Here is an 8,268-nt window from a genome sequence, read left to right as displayed (position 1 = left end):
CCCATCACTGCTCATGAAACCATTGTTAAAAAAAAAAAAAGTGAAAAGAAAACCCACAGACTGGGAGAAAAGACTGGCAAATCATGTATCTGATAAGGGACTTGCAGTATATAAAGAACGGTTACAACTCAACTTTTATTGTTTGTTAATATTAGACAAATAACCCAATTTAAAAATGGGTGAAGGATTCAAACAGACATTTTTCCAAAGAAGATATACAAACAGCCAACAAACACATGAAAAGATGCTTGGCATCATTTGTTATTAGGGAAATGAAAGAGGAAACCACAATGAGATAACCACTTCCCAGCCACTAGCGTGGCTATTAAAAAAAAAAAAAAAAAAAGGCAGACAATAAGAAGTGTTGGCGAGGAGGTGGAGAAATCGGAACCTTCCTACACTGCTGGTGGGGATGTAAAATAGTGCAGCCACTTTGGAAAACAGGCAGTTCCTCAAAGAGTTAAACACAGAGCTACCATATGACCCAGCAATTCCACTCCTAGGTCTACACCCAAGAGAAAGGAAGACCTGTGTCCACACAAACACTTGTACATGAATGTTCACAGCAGCATGATTCATAGGAGCCAAAAAGTGGAAACAACCTAAATGTCCATTAACTGATGAATGGATAAACAAAACGTGGTGTATCTGTACAATGGAACATTATTACGCCGTAAAAAGAAATGAAGTTTGGATACATGCCTCACCATGGATGAGTCTCGTGGACATTATGCTCCAGACACATAGGACTACGTAGTGTACGATTGATTTCATTCATATGAAACGTCCAGTAAAGGCAAATTTATAGACAGAAAGTAGGTTAGGGGCTGCCTGGGCTGAGAAAGGGGGTGGGGGCAGAGGGCGAGGATTGACTGCTAACGGGTACAGGGTTTTTTTAGGGGGACAAACATGTTCATGATTAGGTTGTGGGGATGTTTGCACAAAAAACTGAAAATCACTGAGTTGCACACCGAAATGAATAACATGGTGTTGAATGATATCTCAATGAAGCTATTAAAATATGTATATTATATTCAGTATCCTCACTCTGAGAAAATAGGAAAATGCATTAGGAAAATGTGGAATCTCCCCTACAGAGAACTGAAAATCATTTACGTAGATAACGCCCCCAGGAGGAGGTGGGGCCTAACCCTCTTTTCTTACGTGCGGGGATGCGTGTAGTGACTTCTTTCCAAAGAGGCCAGAGTGGACTGGTCAGGGGAGTAACTCTACACGGAAGAAGCCGATGAACACGACCTCAGCGGGTGTTCAAGGTCAAGGTCATGGCGACCCCATGTCCCCTGGATACCACCTGGTGATAAAACCCGGCGCTTCCACTCTGTGGTCTGCTTCCCCAAACCCAAACCCCCAGTCTAACCATGAGATAAACATCAGACACGCCCAAACGGAGGGAAATTCAACAAAATACCTGACCAGCCCTCCTCAAAACCATCAAGGTCACCAAAACAAGGGAAGTCTGAGCCCAGAGGAGCCTGAGGAGATGGGACAGTAAATGGAAGGTGGTCTCTGGATGGGATCCAGGGACAGAAAAGGGGCATTCGGCACAAACCAAAGAAACCCGGAGAGAGCATGGGCTTCGGTTAATAACACACCAGCATCGGTTCACTAGCTACAACAAACAAGATATCAGCAATAGGGGATCTACGTGCAGATGACCCAGGAACTCTCCCCACTGTCTTGGCAACTTTTCTGTAAATCCAAAACAATTCAAAAGTAAGATTTTTATTTTAAAATCTCATCTGGAGGCAGCACGCAGGGTGAACGAGTGCTAGCTCAGGGGTCCCCAGCTGTGAGGCCCGGGAAAGACGCTTACCCTCCCGGGGCCCCACTTCCCCATCAGTTAAAATACTGGCGCCAGAATCGCGAGCAGTTGTGTGGGACCCTGAGGAGGCGACACGCGTGAAAGGACTTTGGAAAGTGAAATTCCTTCCAAAATCATCCTCGGAAAGAGGTAAGCTTCAGTGAGCTGCACCACTGACCCAAGCTAACCTCGTTTTCCTGATGTAATACTGTCACTAGGTCTTTGCCTCGGGAACCCTTCAGCCTCCAGGCGGGCTGCCCTTCCTCCTCCCGTCGTCCCCACTGCTTTCCCAATCCGGCACCGGCTCCCCTGCTGTCGCCTGGTGGATGCCCCCCTCCTGGCACCATGGGTGTCACCTCCCCACTGAGATCCCGCCATGTAAACTCCCCGTGTAAACTTCTGGATGAGGCACAGGGCTGGGGCTCACTGACCTAGAGGGCTGGCTGCTGGGGCCTGGCTGGAGCGAAGGGGACTGCGTGGGTGGGGCAGGCTGGACTCGGCTTCGCCCAGCAGTTCTGACCTCGGGGTCCCCCCCCCCCCCCCGCCGCCGTCCTGGGTTCCTGGCTGCAGCGCTGAGCCACTGGAGGACACTGGGATTTCAACTACTGTTTAGAGAGCTTCTCCCCGGAGAGCGGAGAGCGGCAAGGAGAGCGGACCGGCGGCATGTCTGGGAAAACGCAGGAAGGATCCCCGGGGTCCCTTGCCCTCTACCCGCCCTGAGGACAGAGACTTGGGCCGGAGAAGCTGCAGGTGTGCATCCCAGGAAGTCAGTGGGAGCAAGGGGGAAGCTCCCCCAGGGATGCCGCAAAGGTCCCCTACTGTCACCCGACCCTGACCTTCCCCTGTGCAGGCTCCCAGGAAGCACCCAGGAAGCCAGGGCTGAGCTGGAACAAAGGGCAGCCCGGGGCTGGAGAGGGCAGGGCTGCGCGGCCCGGCAAAGTGCAAGTCACGGTGAGCTGGGCGCCTGGCCCGACCCCGCCCGGAGCCCCCGCCCGCTGGGGGCCAGGCCCAGGCCGCCGGGCACTCCTGCTCCTCCAAGCGTGGGAAGCCGCACCCCGATTCCTGACACACACGAGTGCACCCCATCGCACACCGAGTCTGATATTTACTCTAAAGAGGGCGAGCATCTCTCCGTTTTATTTCTGCACGGTGATCACACATATAATGCCGTGAACCTGCACAATGTGATGACTAGTTCTGAGAGCCGCCCTTTCCTTTCACACTTAACTGGCTTGCCTCTCCCTCTGTCAGCACCCCGTAAAATTCCAGTGTGCACCCCCTGTGTTTTTCCCGACGCTTATATAACATCCGATAAAGTTAGACGTACATGACACACTGGGGGCTGTCGCTGCTTTTAAAACGGGGTCTCCTCAGACACGGGTTCTGATGCCCCCGCTGCCTCAGCGGTGGGCTCAAGTCCCCCAGGCAGGGGGACCGCGGGATGCACTCTGCCCCCTCTCGCAGCTGTTTAGTATTAATATCAACAACGTTTGATGTGCACAGGACCAGAATGCTCCCTGTTGAGGGGAAGCCACCTGGCTTCCAGCTTTTGACCGATGCTCCATAAGCCTCCTTGAACTTACGGCTGTTTTTATTTCTTTGTAACAGAATCCCAAGAATGTTGGCATTTTTGATTTCCTGCGTGTTGCCCGATGGCTTTCCACGCGGCGGTCCCTGGAGGCCAGCAGGCTGTCCGGGCCCTGGTCCAGTCAAGCAGCCAGTGCCCTGCGTTCTTGCCGCTTCTCGGCTGTTCCCTGACCCCGGCGGGCGGGCTGGTGCGTTGTCACACCCGCGCCGGCCACAGGCCTTCGCCCCACTTCTCTTCTGTTCTGTGTTTTCCTTGTCAACGTTTAAGAGCTCTTGCTGTTACAGCTGCTGAGTCACTAGTACTGTCGTTGATCTGTCACTTGTCCGTGGACTGGATTTATGGCACCTTTTGCTACACACGAGTTTTAGTATAGCCAGCGAGAACCCTTCTGTTTTAGTCTGAACGAGGAGAGTTCTCTCTCCCGTCCTACATGGTTCATCTAATTCTCGGGACATTCTTGTAAGATTTGTATTATTTTATTATTTACTCTGAGCCCATCAAGAGACTGTTTTATCAATAATGAGGACGTCCCCTATATGAGCTCATTTAATCCTCACAACTGTGAAGAGGTAGGAACTATTGTTATGTCCATTTTATAGATAGGAAACAGAAGCACAGAGAGGCTAAGTAATTGGCCTAAGGTCACACAGCTGGTAAGTGACAGAGCCAGGCCTCACCTGGCCTCGATTCCTTGATCCCCCTTCGAAGGCTCACACCCTTGGGCTTCCCCATTTCCTCCAGGTTTTCGAATTTTTGCTGTAGTGTTGAATAGTTTCCTTAAAACGCTTTAATCTCCTGTCATTATGTCTCCTCTCTGAACCTTAATCTTGTGTGTTTCTGTGTCTCGTTTTTCTTTCACAAAGAAAGTGCAAGTCAGGGTGAGCTCGGGTTCTGCTCATCGGTGTTTGCAAAGAACAGGCCACACGTACCTTCTAAGAGAAGCGTGAATGTAGGTTTCTCATTCATTTCTGTTCTTCTTCATCAATTCCATCTTCCTACTTTCTTTTTGTACTTAAACTGGGTAAGTAGGCCCTCTGACTTTTGTTTTCCTATTTTCATACCGATGGCCTTTGTCTTTATTTTCCACTGAATACGGTTTTGCCGTGTCCTGGAGTTTTGAGAATGTAACATTCTTATTTTCACCGCTTTCCAATAATTTTTAATTTCCCTCTTGATGGCCTCTTTGTTTTTTATAAGTGTGTTTCCTAATATCAAAGTAGTTAACATTATATTCGTCACACCTTTATTATTTACTGCCAGTTTTCTCAGATTATGATAAAAATATGGCCGCCTTCTCTGCTTTTCTCTATTGGTTCAGGCCTTCTTTGTGGTCGAATAGATAATTTCTGTAGCCGTTCCAGGGACATATGAATGAGATGCATTATTTCTGTTCATAGATGTAAGAATCTCCGCCTATTGAATCAAATGTACTGATTTTTCCTGGGTATATTATCCAGCTGTCCTTACAATTCTGATGCTTCTGCTTTGTGTGTTTAATCACATTTTGCTTTGTTCATACAAGTTTATGACTGATCCTCTTTATAATTTTTGCTTTTCTTCTTCCTCTGTTTTGATCTTAAAGGCCACCTTATCTGATGTTAATTTGGGTGGTCCTGCCTTATTGTTGTTTGCACCCGTCTGAACACCTAATTCCCTCCAGCCCTTCTTTAGCCTGCGGCTTTACATGCACTTCTCATAAATGACAGAGGGAGGGTTTGTCTTAGCCGCCCTTCTGACAGTCTATTTTACTAGAAAGACTGAGACCTTCCATCGTATTCTTCCCATTACCTTTGTGTCCACTCTTCATGTCGCTCTCTCCTCTCTGATGGTCACGGTTCCTCCCTTTCCCTGCTCATCCGAAAGCTCTGCTGCCAGGGAAGTCCCCGAAATGGCTTTTTAATGTGTTTTCAATTCCTGCTTCCAGCTGCGCCTCCTCAAATCTTTCTGTCCCTTCAAACATTCTGAGCGGCTCCATCACTTCCTGGTCAATTTCCGGTGCCTAAAGCTCCGTCCAGACTAACTTAGCACTCTGATCCCAGTGCAGAGCCTCCGCCAGCTCAGCTCCAGTCTGTGGCCCCAGGAAGGGGACAGGTCTCACCCCGCCACGTCCCCCGAGGTTCCGTCCCCCGAGGCCCCGTCCCCCTGGCGCAGGGGCTGACAGGAGGAGAAGGGACCAGGGCAGCGTCCTTCTGCTTACCTGGCGCTCCCCATGGCCTCTGGGGACTCCCAGGGGTCCCGCAGCTCCTGCCACCACACAGGTCCCGGGAAAGGAGAGACTTCCCCGCACCCTCAGTTCCAGCCCCACCCTCCAGGGCACCTTCCTCGGGTCCCCTCACCTGGCTGGCAGCTCCCCTGGTATCAGCGAGATGGTCCACAGGCCTGCTTCCTCGGAGTGCGGTCAGCTGGAGGAAACTCACACATCCTCGTGTGCAAATGGGGCCCCCTCTGCCCGGCTGTCTCTCTCTTTTCCAGCTCCATCATCTCGGATGACACAGAGGGTAGCTCAGCAAGCCCCCTGGGTGAGGAGATGTCCCTTCCCCAGGTACCCCGATCTCTCTCGGTGACTCTCGGAGCCCCCCTCGGTTGGCTTGGAGAGGTGGGGACTCCACCTTTGGGGGAGTGTCGGGGGGAAGGGAAAAGGCCACAGGCCCCCCTCAGGTGCACGACCTTGACTCTTACAATTGCTGCACTTTCTAGTTCCCTGTCTCCATGGCAGAGAGATGCTGGAAGCAGTTCTCTCCCTCACCTGGAGCGAGGTCTCCACGGGGCGAAGGGCCAGAGCGCACAAAGGAAGGACATACGGAGCCCAAGGGGAGGGGGCGTTTCAGGCCCTGGGGCCCCTGGCGGGTGGCTGGAGAGCTGGCCATTCCCACACTGGCACACATGCCGGTCTCCCCTGAGTCCATCCTGGTGATGCTGGGGAGGGCTCGGCAGCCGCTCGTGGGACCGTGGAGCCACTACGGGGAACACGGCCCGGTCAAAACCACCTGCGCAACTAACTACAGCGGAGCGTCATCCAGCCTTGAAAAAGGGGGGAAATCCTGGGACTGCCCTGGTGGTCTATTGGAAGAAATCCTGGGGACTGCCCTGGTGGTCTGCTGGATAAGACTCAGGGCTCCCAATGCAGGGGGCCTGAGGTTCGATCCCTGGTCAGGGAACTAGATCCTGCATGCATGCCTCAACTAAGAGTCCTCATGCCACAACTAAGGAGCCCGTGAGCTGCAACTAAGGAGCCTAAGAGCTGCAACTAAGGAGCCCGCCTTCTGCAAGCTGGTGCAACCAAATAAATAAATTTTTAAAAAATGTTAAAAAAAAAAAAAAGGGGCATACTTCCCTGGTGGCGCAGTGGTTAAGAATCCGCCTGCCAACGCAGGGGACACGTGTTCGAGCCCTGGTCCGGGAAGATCCCACATGCTGCGGAGCCACTAAGCCCACGTGCCACAACTACTGAGCCCAAGTGCTGCAACTACTGAAGCCCACGCGCCTAGAGCCCGTGCTCCGCAACGAGTAGCCCCCGCTCGCAGCAACTAGAGAAAGCCCGTGTGCAGCAACAAAGACCCAATGTGGCCAAAAATAAATAAAATTTAAAAAATAAGGTGGGGGAGGAAATCCTGACACCTGCTCCAACAGGATGAACGTGGAGGGCATTGTGCTGAAATAGTCAGTCACAGCAGGATGAGTACTGTATGACTCCACTTGTATGAGGTCCCTGGAGTCATCAAATCCACAGAGACAGAAGGTGGGATTGGGGGGGGGGGTGTGCCAGGGGCTGGGGGAGGGGTGGAGAGTGAGGGTTCAATGGGGACAGAGTTTCAGTTTGGGAAGATGAGAAAGTTCTGGAGATGATGTTGGGGATGGATGCATAACAACGTGAATGTACTTAATGACACTGAATTGCGCACTTAAAAATGATGAAGATGGTAAATTTTACGTTGTGTGTGCGCCTAAGTTCTCCACTCAATTCCACTGCTAAACTCGGCTCTAAGCTGTGGACACCATCTGGGAACCAGAGCTACTCTTCCCATCAAACCAGGGGCCTTCTTTGTCACGGGGCGGGGGCATGGAGAGAACCCATTTCTCCAGGCTCTTCCCTACCCGTGCCTGACAAGTGTGGACTCCAGTTTCGCTGAGAGTCGTTTTCCTACATCATTGCGGCTAATAATGAGACTCAACTCATGTCTCAACCAGACTCCGTGTAGTTATTTCCTTGGAACCATCAGCTGACGTTTCATATGGACCTTAACTCTGACTAGAATTTAAAGTCTCTGTATCAGCACAGTATAATTTCTGTTGCCCTTACCCTCCGCTCCCTTTTTTTTCTATTTTAATCAGAAAATATAAATACTGAAAAAAAAAAAAATCCCATCCACATGGACCCACTAACGTAGCAAATGCATGGACACCCTCTACTGAGCCCCCTGTCCCGGGTACTGGGGCGGGAGCCACGGTGGACAAAGGGGAGAGGCGACCCTTGCCCTCAGAGACCCCACCCCGCAGGGACAGAGACGGCAGAGGCTCTCGGGGAGCTGGGTGGAGGCCCTGTGCGGTGGGTCAGGGGAAGTGGCCCCAGCACTTGTCCAGGTGTGAACCAGCTCCGGCTTTAAGTGAGCAAGGCCGGACTTGCTGAGAGACACGGGTGGAGGAAGATAAAGCCGCATCAGGACAGCGGTAACCTCTGGGGGCGGGGAGAGGAATAGATGGGGGGGTGGGAGAATGCACCAAGGGCTTTCTAGGTATGTCATTTCTAAAGCTGGGTGGAGGGAACACAGGTGTTAAGTATTTTCGTATATTTTTGTATGCCTAATATATTTCATTGTTTAAAGTTAAGACTATTTTTTAGAGCAGTTTTAGGCACAGC

Source organism: Balaenoptera musculus, chromosome 20 (genome assembly GCF_009873245.2).
Source record: "Balaenoptera musculus isolate JJ_BM4_2016_0621 chromosome 20, mBalMus1.pri.v3, whole genome shotgun sequence".
NCBI classification, from domain to species: Eukaryota; Metazoa; Chordata; class Mammalia; order Artiodactyla; family Balaenopteridae; genus Balaenoptera; species Balaenoptera musculus.
The sequence above is the reverse complement of the archived record's forward strand: the minus strand, read 5'-3'. Positions refer to the sequence as shown.